Below are 13,440 nucleotides of genomic sequence, written 5' to 3' on the forward strand. Positions count from 1 at the left end.
TCCAAGGTGAGACTTTGAGTAGCACTCGATCCCCAACCTGGAACTCAAGCGGTTTCCTACGCTTACGAACGTAGCTTTTCTGACGGTCACGAGTTGCCGTCATTTGTTTTCGGATTTGGGCAATCTTTTTCGTTGTGTCGATAACAAGTTCTGGGCCAGTGATTTGGCTGTCACCCACTTCTTCCCAGCATAGAGGTGATCGGCATTTCCGCCCATACAAAGTCTCGAATGGAGCAGCCTTGACGCTGGTGTGGTAACTATCGTTGTATGAAAACTCCACTAAGGGTAGATTCCTTTCCCAGTTGTTACCAAAGTTCATAACACATGCTCGAAGCATGTCTTCTAGAGTCTGGATGGTGCGTTCAGTCTGCCCATCCGTCTCTGGGTGATAAGCTGCGCTCATGTCTAAACGTGTGCCAAAGGATTTGTGCATCGCCTGTCACAAATCAGATGCAAAGCGCGTGTCTCAATCAGATATGATGGAAGTTGGCACTCCATGCCTAGCGACTACTTCCTTCAAGTAGATGTCTGCGAGTGTAGAAAACTTATTTGTTTTCTTGATTGCCAGAAAGTGTGCAGACTTAGTCAGTCGATCAACAATCACCCAGATGGTGTCGTTTCCTCGTTGGGATCTGGGTAAGCCAGTGACGATTTCCACGGAAATTTGCTCTTGTTTCCATGTTGGGATCTCTGGTTGTTTAAGTAGTCCCGACGGCTTCTGATATTCAACCTTAACCCTAGCACAGGTCAAGCATTTACTAACATAAGTCGCTATGTTAGCTTTCATGCGGGGCCTACTAGTAGAGAGTCTTGAGATCCTGGTACATCTTGTCAGAACCAGGATGCACTGAGTAATGAGACTTGTGTGCTTCGTCCATCACAAGCTCTCGTAAGTTTCCATAGAATGGAACCCATACACGTTCCATGAAATAATAAGTGTTGTCTTCCTTGCATTCTAGTTTCTTCTCCATGCCCTGTAGGGATTCTGCTTTGAGGTTCTCTTCCTTCAATGCTTCAATCTGAGCGCCACGAATCTGGGTAGAAAGACTGGAGTGGATAGTAAGCTGTAACGCACGTACACGCTTAGGTTTGGTTTCCTTACGACTGAGGGCGTCAGCCACAACGTTGGCTTTGCTTAGATGATACTTGATTGCGCGTTCGTAGTCATTAAGGAGTTTGACCCATCGATGCTGTCGCATGTTCAACTCCTTCTGATCCAAGATATGCTGGGGACGCTTGCGATCGGTGTAGATGGTGCACTTGGTACCGTACAAGTAATGTCTCCATATCTTGAGTGCAAACACTACCGCTCCCAACTCCAAATCGTGGGTAGTGTAGTTCTTTTCATGAGCCTTGAGTTGGCGTGATGCGTAAGCAATGACTTTCTCACGTTGCATCAACCCACAACTAAGTCCTTGGATAGACGCATCACAATAAACAATGAAATTGTATGTGCCTTCTGGTAACGAAAGAATGGGTGTACTACAGAGTTTTACCTTCAAGTATTGAAATGCGGATTCCTGAGCAATCTTTCGAGTTAGAGTTGCGAGGGTTTTTGTATACGATCAAGAAAAGCGGGCTTCAAACGTCAAAAGGAGTTCGTTGGAAACTAAACATAAGGTTGTTTGTGTTGTAGGGCCTCCATGGTAAGGTGTAGGTATCGTTCGGATTCCTACTAGTTCTTGGAGTAGTTTCAGATGTCGTCAAAGAAAACAAGTGGCATATCCGTCAAGGTAGGCTAAATTCCAATGTCGTGAATGGGAACCTATCTCGGTCGTATCGAGTTCTAAGGACAGTTCTCGTGATACCTCCATATCTGTGATATTCATGGCCCATTGCTCCTAGAGTATCGTTCGTACAGAGTAACTCCTCCAAGTGAGAGTTCGCGAAGAATGTTGTTAGGATAAGGATCATAGGATTCGAGAAGTATATCGTGAATGGATGTGGAAGCATACAAAAAGGGTAGTCGCAATCGATGCATAGGCGTTTAAGAATCCGTAGCAGGGGTTTACTTGTTGTCGAGGGTATATCTGGTCATACACAAGTTGCATAAGGTTGAAATGAAGAACGCCGTTTGTCGACTAGAGGTGCCACAGCGGTATATTAAGCGTAAAAAGAATTAACCAGAGGAGAATGGTTGTCTCACAAGTTTGTAGTGTTAAGGTTCATTGAAATTTTCGTCAAAGTTGTTGGGCTCCCCTCATGAGAAGGGGGAATAATTCACCTTGATCCATGAACTTAGATGAGTTTGCAATTTATCGAGGCGGTAAGCAACCAAATTCAGAGGAGTTTCCTTAGGTCGTGTGAATGAATCTTAATTATGCTTGTGTAGTCAAAAGGTTTCAAAGAAAGGATGCGAAAACATGTTCAAGAGGGTATAATCGTATCAATAACACATCACCATCCTCAGGTTTCAAGATGTGATCACCAATGATCGAGGGTCGAGCCTTCCAATTTCTCTAAACTAGAGAGAATTCGTATTAGTGTCTCTGCATGGAGAAGCGAGGACGTAGTGTCACTGTGGTAAAGGAAATGATGGTTTTGTCTAAGTCAATAGTAGAAATTAGGTATTGAATTAATCGACAAGCATAGGTCGGTACAAAGGCTAGCGAAAAAATTTCACATAATTAAGATAAACCATCGTAGGATCAAAGTGCGACTCTTGTAGTGTAAGGGGGAAAGGGGTGAGGTAAATGTGTAGTTCATCGTGTCTGTATGTAGGTTGAGTAATCCGTATCGCCATCCTCGAATGTCCCAAAGACTATCCCATCATTAGGAGGCATCCGCTTGCTAAGTTGGGTATACAAAGGTGTAGATCAAAGTAGAATAATAATTAACCACCCAACAGGGTAATGGGGGGGGGGGTAATCTTGTGATCGGTGAAACTTGTGGTATGGTTGTTAGCGCTTCGTCATATCGGTTGCGGATCGAAGAAACAGGAGGTTGATGATGTTCATACGAAGAATTGAACGAAAACAAAAAAAAAATCCAACAAATAACTGAAGAATATCGCCGACTATTCCGTTCTCTGAAGACGGTTCCAGTAATGGTAGATGGTGGCAACGACACGAAAGAAAAGTTCGTTGCATCATGGTCACGTGAGTATATCCTTAGTCCAAAACAGAGTTTAGATGATAGGGTTTCGAGTTGTACAACAACAAACGCGTGTAACTGTGACTACTTCGTTTCTGGTGACGACGACTAGTGGAGATGATGGGGTTTATCAACATGGACGCATGGGTATATTGTTCTCCTAAATCCGAGTTCGTTTGGGCCGGCTCTGGTCTACGTGAATGTCGACGTGCAAACCGAATGTATGGAGGGTCAGATCTGAATTCTAGCTGTAACGGCGACGTCATGTCGAGACAGTCGTATGGATAAATAGAATGCATAAAACAGTTGTCGTAGTGGGGTGAGGAGAAAACAGGAAAAGAATTTGATCACTACTTGTCAAGTTTCAAGTAAACTGTTGAGTGTCAAAGCGAGTACACTAGAGCTAATAAGGGCAACATGCTACTACGTTAACTAAGCATACCATAAACAACGCACCGTCCAAATGTAACTAACAAGTAGGTAATATAAACATAGACCATACCATCTAAAGTGTTGAGCCTTGCACGTGTAGCGAAGTGTCGTTGTGGATGGTTGAGCACTGAACAGGTTATAGTCTGGTTTTTGTCAAAAAGATTTTTCCTTTTTAAAACCAAGTTCACTATAAACAATGGCTCTGATACCAATCTATCACACCCTCAAAATCCACAAGCAGAGTATTGCCGCGAGGCGTGTGACTGACCAGGATCATACCACCAACCATAATAAACAATAAGTAAAGTAAAGCAAAACCATTGCAAACCAAACGTCTAAAGTTCACCAAACCAAAGTCCAAAACCAAATTTAACAGTCAGTAGAAGCATTAAGTTCAAAACCAAAATATAAGTTTAAAGTTTCATAAAGTTTCTCATGAACACCCAGCGGTTCATGTCCCACAACGACTCCTTCTCCATTGCAGGCTCCAGCAAATAATCTAACGACCTGCAAAGCATGTGGTAACATGTCAATAAAAAGGTTGGCGAGTTCACAGTTGGTTGTCCGTTTTAATGTTGCTCCAAAAACCATAAGTTGTTAAGTTGTTTCGAAAACCAAAAGTTATCCAGTTCCATGTTCCCATAACCATATACCATGGGGGCTACCCCATGTTGTAAACCACTAGACCCGTTACCATATCGACTACTGACTTAAGTCATGTTTATGTGCCCTGCGTCAATGTCTATCATCATTGACAAGTGCCCAAGTACATTATTCCACTCCCGTCCTCTGAGGCACGGTGTGAGGCTTGGCAGACCTAATAGCGCTATTTAACTAATGACCCGTTCGCCAATGGCCCGACGATTAAGTCGATATAAAAACGAAGGACTTCATGATAGAGTTTTGTCTAGTAAGTTTAAGGTTGTTGTCCTACCCAAGGAGAATACGTAGGTTGCATCCCACCTAAGGGGGATTGTTGTTAATTAACCCATTCCCAAACCACCGGGATATCCTTATTTAACTCATTCCTAAACCACCGGGAATCCCATGCTTTGTAGAAAAGTGTGAACTCACCTTTAGTTGCTCGGTTGGACTCTTAAAAATAGCTAACAGTCAAATTTGGTCAATCATGTCCTAGTATGATTACCATTTAGTTCATTAGTGTTTTCAAATAAAGCACGAAGTTCCTACATGCATCTACCACATAACATGCACTCACTTTGACAGTTCATGCCCATATACACATTCCTCCTATAACTACTCAAGAGCAAGCACACCATACTTCACATAACACTTTCGTTGACATATAACAAGTTGGATTATTATCAGATAACCTAACCAACATTTAGACACGCAAATCACTACTTATTGTTTCAGCTTTCACATCCAAAATTGGGCTGTATTCGGGTATTTTAACAAAATAGTTAACTTGTTCCAAAAATTCTAAAAATTTTATAGAATGTTCTAAACGGTCCACGTATTATTATGTAAAAATCTTGGGATTCAATTCATTACCAATTATTTTATAAAAATCATTTACCAGGATGCAATCAGATTCGTCACTTTCTGACTGCAGGCCACTGAAAAATTCATTTAAAATTCATCATAAGTCCGATTGATGAAATTACAATTGGAGAATTACAAACACACCCGTGGCCATCTACTGTACAAATTTCGTGACCTAACTCTATCCATATTTCAAGTTATGACAAAAAACATAACACACATTTTCTGTAGAAAAAATGCAGCTTTTGCTGCTGTACAAAACGGACCTTTCAAAATAGCAAACGACCTCAAAAAATATGATGCCAATGCCATTTGAATCGCTTTTCGAAAACGTATAATTTAGACATCAGAAAATCAATTTTTCGATTTATATCGGTCCGTTTACAGCCAACTGAAGTTGGCTGTTTTTGTCAATCAGCGTTCAGTTTTACATTTAAATGACACCAAAACGCGCGTAAACGATCCACAATTTTGCCTAATAACAACCAACAGCAGGCTAATCACCCTTTACCATCTAACCATACCAATAATCATAAAGCCCTAATTATAAACATCATGTGTTTCACCAAAAACGCAGCCAACAATCATTTACGCATACATATCATCGATTAGTTCAAGAAATCGCATACTCAACCGAAATAAATAATGCAATATCAAAACCCTAGCCTGTCAACTAAAAATCACAGCCATGATTATACAAAATCACACCAAGAATCACAATCCAAATCAAGAATACTAACCTTGGAGCAAGAGAAGGGATTACGAGGAAGTGAAAGGCGAATCAAGAAGCTGAACTGAGGAGCTAGGGTTTGCGCAGAGAGGGGGGGCTCCTGGTCGACGGACACAAGTGTGTTTAGGGTTTCTTGTTTGATTTTTCATGTTCCCTAATCCAAATACGTATAATTAAAACACATGGAAGTTGGGCTAATGGGCTACAAGGAACAAGAGATGTGGGTTTGGGGGGTTTAGGCTTTATATTTCGAATAAGGGGACAAGGGTGTGGTTTGGGCCTATAAATGGCGCAAGAAGGGGAGGGGTGGGCTTAGGTTGGGTTTTAATAGGTAACGGTTTCGCAAGATTCATGAAATAATTAATTAAAACGTTGCGTATCACGGAATAATATTTTACAATGCTTCGATTCACAAAATAACATATTCCAACATTTCAATTTCGGGTTTCGGTTTCACATAATTCACATTACACATTACCAAGCACACAATCGTTCCAATAAAATCAGTCACCAACTCAATTCATTTAACGTACATGAAATTTCGCCGTAAAATGATACATTCAAGAATTTACACGAGTTGTCACAACGAGTATGGACCCGTTGTCGTGATCATCTCACCTGACGACGAGTCGGATCATGACGTCTTCTCAGATGACGGCGATTTGATGGATGATTTCCAACCTTTCGCTCTCATCGACCACGTGGTGGACGATGCCCCACTAGGAGTCGATGTCCTAGCTATACCACAGCATCCGCATGATATGATTATCTATGGTCATCCTGAGGGGGAGCACCAGATTGTGCACTTATTCATACCTCTTTCTATCATTCCCCCCATCATCGATCTTGATGATGACGATAATGTTATCCCAGTTTTTCACGTTGATCACCTCGAGGACGACCTCGGCGACTGAGAGGTCTTTGATGTTGCTATCCTCGAGATACCGTCACCCGTCATTTCTGTTGTTGATGTCTCATCCTCAGCTTCTACTGCTACTCCTTTCGCTCTCTCACCCGTGATGTCACCTACCTCAGTAGTACCTACTCATGCCGATCCTATTCATAATGATACCACTGCTGACGACCCCCTGCACTTAGCTGGATTTTCGCAGCCTTCAGAACCCCTATCTCACTTCAAGATTGGAGAGCCATCCCATACCATCGGACACACTACCTTCCACCCTAGGGTACATGCTTGGATTCCACCACCGGGCATGAGCCCATCTAATCCCTACCATCCATCACACTTTCCTCCTGCTACCATGGAGAAGAGACAAAGATCATCCGAGATTCAGATCACCATACTTTTTCGAAGGATCAGGGATCTTAAGATAGAGATGGCCGCAGCCAGGGCCGCTACCCGTGCCTCACCACTACCACTCCTACCATCGTCACCCCCACCATCACCACCACCACTACCCATGTCACCACCACCGTCATCACCATTACCCTGTCCATTCCACCACTCGTCTTATCCAAATGAGGAGCGAGTACGTGAGTTGGAGTGCCTCCAGACTATCACCACTAGGCGTGTCTTAGGCCTAGAGGAGCAGGTGGCTTACTTCCGCGGTTTACTCCACAGGTCACTACCCCCGCCCCCTCCGTCTCAGTAGTTATGTTAAATATCATCTTTTGGGGTGTATACCCACTTTTGGAAGACGAAGACTTTTGAAGATCAAGATATACGAAGACTAAAGACAACTTAGGCTATGAAGACTAGGGTGATGTAGCCCTATGTGCTTTTGTCTTTCACAAGCAAATGTAACAAGTTGACTATAATATATAAAAGTTAGTATTTCTTTATGGCGCATTGTTATTTATTTCTTTATGTGGTCGTGATATTGTGACTGATATTATTATGATGTTGTGACTTCTTGTAAGTTGAGTTGACATGGTTACCCTGATGGTGTGTGTATTTATTATATATATGTTCATGATCACGTGGCTACACTACATATATTATGTTATGGTGTTCTATACTCGACGTGTTTTATATGTATATAGCTGACAATATATATTATTAAATATGTGTCTAGTTTCCTTCGATACCATATACTAGAAGACAATGCCACTCAGACGAACAACCAATACCAACCCACTGCCAACAACCTAGGCTGAACTAAACGAGCTCATATCTCAAGCAATAGCCCAGTACGAGGCTAACCGCACCGAACATAGAGCGCATATCTCAAGCTATAGTTCCTTCGATATGAACTTTGTTTTATTTAAGTTATTTTGTAATCTGAAATGGTATTTTGGGAAAACGTTGTGAACTTTTTTCAAACACTTTGTATTAGTTTTTAAACTATCTATGAATGGCATCGTTGATATATTATTGTTTATTTGCCGAATGCAATAATTAATTTTCTTAGTCACACCGCTTCCGCTACGAGCAGGGTGTGACAGTCATGACATGATTTGGGTATTGTCAACCGATTGACCAAGTCAACTCACTTTTTACCAATCCGCGAGAAGGATAGTATAGAGAAGCTAGCTGAACTTTACCACAAAGAGATTGTGGCACATCACGGAGTGCCTGTTTCGATAATCTCAGATCGAGATGGTCTCTTTGTGTCAAGGATTTGGCAATCATTTCAATTGGCGTTTGGATCTCGTTTAGATCTAGGCACAACTTTTCATCCGCAAACCGATGTTCAAAGCGAGCGAACTGTCCAAACATTGGAGGATATGATTTGTGCCTGTGTGATGGACCTAGGCGGAAATTAGGATACTCATTTACCTGTTGTAGAGTTCTCGTACAACAACACTTATCACACAACAGTTGGAGACAAAGTCTTACTAAAAGTCTCTCCTTGGAAAGGCGTAGCTAGATTCGAGAAGCGTGGAAAGCTAAACCCAAGATACATTGGACCTTTCGAAATTCTGGCAAAGATTGGTATTGTCGTTTACAAGTTGAAGTTGCTAGAAGAACTTAATAACGTACACGACACATTTCATGTGTCGAACCTCAAGATAAGTCCAACGAATGAAACGGTTATCATCCTAATGGATGAAATTCACATAACCGAAAAACTCCAGTTTACCAAAGAACCTGTTGAGGTTATGGACTCGAAAGTCCAAAAGACAAGGAGAAGTCGTATTACACTAGTTAAGGTCCACTGGAACTCTCGACACTGACCAGAGTACACATGGGAACGTGAACACCGAATCAAAGAAAAGTACCCCCACCTGTTCGAGAAAACTCCTTCAAAGGCTAATGAACGTGAATTTCGGGACGAAATTCTTTTTAACAGCGGGAGTATGTGACAAACGGAAAATAATTAGTAATTCCGTACAAGTTAATCGCTACTTACATTACATAATCTCATGCATTAAACTTAATTCTTGTGTGATTGAGTCTTACAAAGTCTAGCAAATAGGACATACATTTACAATTCATACTTATCATAGTGTTCACCGCGTCGCAAGACGATACAAACTATGTCATAAAATGTTGGTGGCAAATGTTGAAAAGCACTATTCACCTGCAGACACTATTCATTACAGGAAGATTCAGATAAAAACTAGAATCACAAAAACGGGATATGAAAGCATATGTTGATGCATATGTCTGTCGCCTACGTCTTGATGTAATAGGGCTAGATAACGTCAAATATGAGATGTGTTTGTAAACCAAGCTCATCCGTACGGATGTAGCACATCCGCACGGATGATCAGGTCCGCACGAAGGTGCTTGGTCCATGCGAATGTAATGACCTCTAGCCCATACGAATGTAATCTAGTATATATAGGTGTTCGGACTGAGTGTTTGGTAGGATGTGTAACGGACTGTGATGCGAAGCGCTATCAAATATGTACCGTGACTGTGAAGTTAATAAAAACCTTAAAAAGTTGTGAAATCTTGTGTTTCTATCTATTTCTGATGGATTCCGCGCAGAAGAATTTTTTTTTTTGTTTTTGAAAATCTTCATTCGCACGAACGTACCTACATTCGCACGAAGGTGGTTTCATTCGTTTGGATTATCTTTGTTCGCACGAGAATGATTGCATTTGCACGAATCAACTACATTCACACAAAAGAAGTTGATTCGCATGAAGGAGGTTTGTCCGTTTGAAAGATTACATCCGCATGAAAGGTTTTTGTTCGCCTAAACGAGTTTAAAAAATTGTTTGGTTGATAAAATTTGTTAAAATGCCGGAAAGTGATTATCAGCAATACATGAATAGAGAGAGTATAAGAGATAGATTTGAAAATTTTAAAATCAAAGATGATGAGATTTTAAAAGAAGGGGTAGACATATATAGAAAATTATTGAAAGAAATAGATAAATTTGATGTGTATAAAACCTCTAAAAAGAAGATTGAAAAGTTAGGAGAGTCATTATCATCAGATTGGTATGAAGTGTTGAGCAAAATAAGGATTGATGATTATGATGAATATGATTACATTGATATGATTAAATCGAAGATACAAAAAATTGAAGAAAAGAAAGCATTGAGGTTAAAGATGGAGAGAGAAAAAATGGTGATTAAGAATTTAGAAGTCAAAGAATACGTCACGTCTATAGAAGAGGCTTCATATTCTGAACCAGTGTGCTTAAAATATGAAAAATCTAGATCAGACAACGCCAAACTTATGAAAGATGCGGAGAGTTTGACATTAGAAAACAAAAAAATTTTAAAAATGATTTGAAAAATCAAATAATAATTTTAGAAAATGAAAAATTGGTGTTAAATAAAAATGGTTTTGAAAATCAAGTTATAATAAATTCTCATCTTGAGAAAATAACTCAACTTGAAAAGAAGGTTGAGATTGCTAATAATAAAATTGAGGATTTAGAAAATAAATTGAAAGTTCTGTTGTCTCGTCCTTAATGCTAGATCATATGGTTCCAAAACCAATCAAGAAAAACAATGAAACTGGGGAGGACGAACATGACTTTTGTAAATGTGGTATTGGGTATAAACTGTCGGAAAAAGATAAATCAAAAATGGTTGTACATGATAACACTAAAAATAAACCTCCCTCAGTCGAGATTCCAATACATGACAATGTCACAAATTATGACGAAGTCATAATCTAAGATTGTGATGATGAAACTGATCATGATAAAAATGATAAAAAAATATTTTTGAAAATAAAAGAAAAATTTTAAGAAATTGTTCTGCCTTTTGCTGAAAAAGGTGAATGTTGAAATTCAGAGCAAAATGGGGAACAAAAACAAAATGATGTTGAGTCTTTGCCATTGGGAGGAGCAGATCTTTGGTTCAACAGACTTTGTCTTCAAGCAGATGTTCTCTTAGGCAGACCTTTGGTTCAACAGACTTTATCTTCAAGCAGATGTTCTCTTAGGCAGGCCTTTGGCTTTAGCAGACCTTAGAGAAAGCTGATGTTGAGTCTTTGCCATTGGGAGGAACAGATCTTCAAAGCACGGTTATTTGTGATCAGATGTTGTAGACTATTTTGGCTTTCCAGTCATCTGTTCTTTTATGGGGTCCACTAGATCCAACAGTATATATATAAGTGTATATCAAAGTATATGTATTTAGAAGCCTTAGGGTATACATGTTTAAATACTAAAATACAAAAATAAATGACACACCAAATACTTGAAAATAATCAAGTATAAAATATATGGATATACACACATATCCTCAAAAACTGAAGACATGGAATGCTAACACTAAAAATATATATAAATACACTTATATTATATCCCTAAACCTAGATTCGGACAATGGAAAAATCGGACAAACGAACAAACTAACTTATATATATATATATATATATATATATATATATATATATATATATATATATATATATATATATATATATATATATATATGGTGGGGATCAAGAGTGAACATTGTTATTTTGTGAACAAAAACGAACAGATCCTAGCCGTTGGATGAGAAGACCATGATCTAGGTTTTAAAGGATTTTTTTAATTAATAAAAATCTAAAACCTGATTTAAAATAACTGCTGATTATTTGTTCTTAAAAATTATGTTCAGTTACAAGAAAAAATAACCGCCCCATCATGTTCAGTTAGTAATTCAATTTTAATTCATCATGGAAAAAAAACCGCCTCCATATTTTCAAGAAATACACATGTGTATTTAAGTTGGACAAACTGAATTGTACATATATGTAGGTGATGCAATATATTGCTTTGTACAGTTAAGTGTGTTAGGTAAAACGAACCGATGAGAGGTGTATTTGTTCAAACTTCATCAAGAAACATTGTGATATGTTGTGTATTTCTGTCGATTTTAAAATGGTGTACTTTGTGAACTTAACGATTGTAATAATACACATGTGTAAGTGACAAAGTACACATATGTATTACAGTTGGGTAAACTGAGATGTAGCAATAGATTGATATGTTTTTCATAGTATGGCACATGTACAGTATGTATACAAATATGTATTAGAACTTGTAGAATGATATCATATTGAGAAAAAAAGATATCTTGAAAAGAAAGATGAACAAACGAATAAAACTGAGAGAAAAAAGAAAATATCCCGAAAACAAGTGATGAACAAACTGGTGAAATGAAAAGGATCTGAAACCTAACTATGCGACTAAAAGAGGAAAAGAATTGATGAGGGTTTTTTTGTTAAGAATTGGATTCGAATGAATCTTATGTAATTGGTTCAATCATTTGAAATCCCATCAAAATAGGATTCAGTTATGATAACTGATTTGGATGAATCTCATTTACAATTTGATTTATAATTAATAAAATTAAAATTAAGTATATATGGTAAATGACAATCCTACCCTTATAATCTTAAAATAAATCAAGGGTTAGGATGAGTTCATTAAGTTCACAAAAATAGGGAGGTTCACAAAATGAACTTAACCCTATATATATAGGGTCAGGATTTAGAGAAAACAGTGAAAAGTGTGAGAACGGTGAGAACGCTTATGGGTCGTCCGATCAAAACAATCCATGGACTAGATTGCGCAGTGGCGTTTTCGTAAATAACATCAATTTTATTATGTAGGACGCGCTTCATTAAGGGTAAAAGGGTCTTTTACCGCTCATATTCAAAACGCCATCAAATGATAAAACGCCATACAGAAAAAAAAAATAAAACGCCATTAAAAACATAACGCCAAAAATTAGTAATAAAACGCGTTGAATATTACAGGAAGATGAAACAACACAGTAACTGAATTTCAGTTATTAACATTTATTAGAAGAAATTCTCTCCTAAATTACGCTCCAAAAACATCATTATATAAACAAGGTAAAAATAGCTTCCATAATCACTTCAATCTATCCATTTTTTGCAAAAAAAACATCTTTAACCAAAAACGCCAACTTAACCAAAACACCAAAAAAGGCAACAATCGTTTCGTGGAGATACACTCTGGGAATCAGGCGATACGTCCTCCTTTTTGACAACAGAAGGAGGGTGTATGTTAAGACGGTCAGGGCAATTCTGAAGATGGAAGAAAAGATACAGAGGCGAATCTTATCCATTGGCATCGCTCTAGACAACGAATGCCATGAAACGCATATGCTTATGAAAGCATTAACCAGAAAATTTGGACCAATCAAAGCAGATGTGAAGCCGGACCCTGTCATACATCATGGCGTTTTGATGATGAAACAGACATCGTGACGGTTACATACGACAGCGGAGAGCAGGAAGTCTACTGGCTAGAGAACATCATGACAAAGTAGCATCTGGGTTTCATGGA

This window comes from Helianthus annuus, chromosome 5 (genome assembly GCF_002127325.2).
Source record: "Helianthus annuus cultivar XRQ/B chromosome 5, HanXRQr2.0-SUNRISE, whole genome shotgun sequence".
In the NCBI taxonomy this organism is placed as follows: domain Eukaryota; kingdom Viridiplantae; phylum Streptophyta; class Magnoliopsida; order Asterales; family Asteraceae; genus Helianthus; species Helianthus annuus.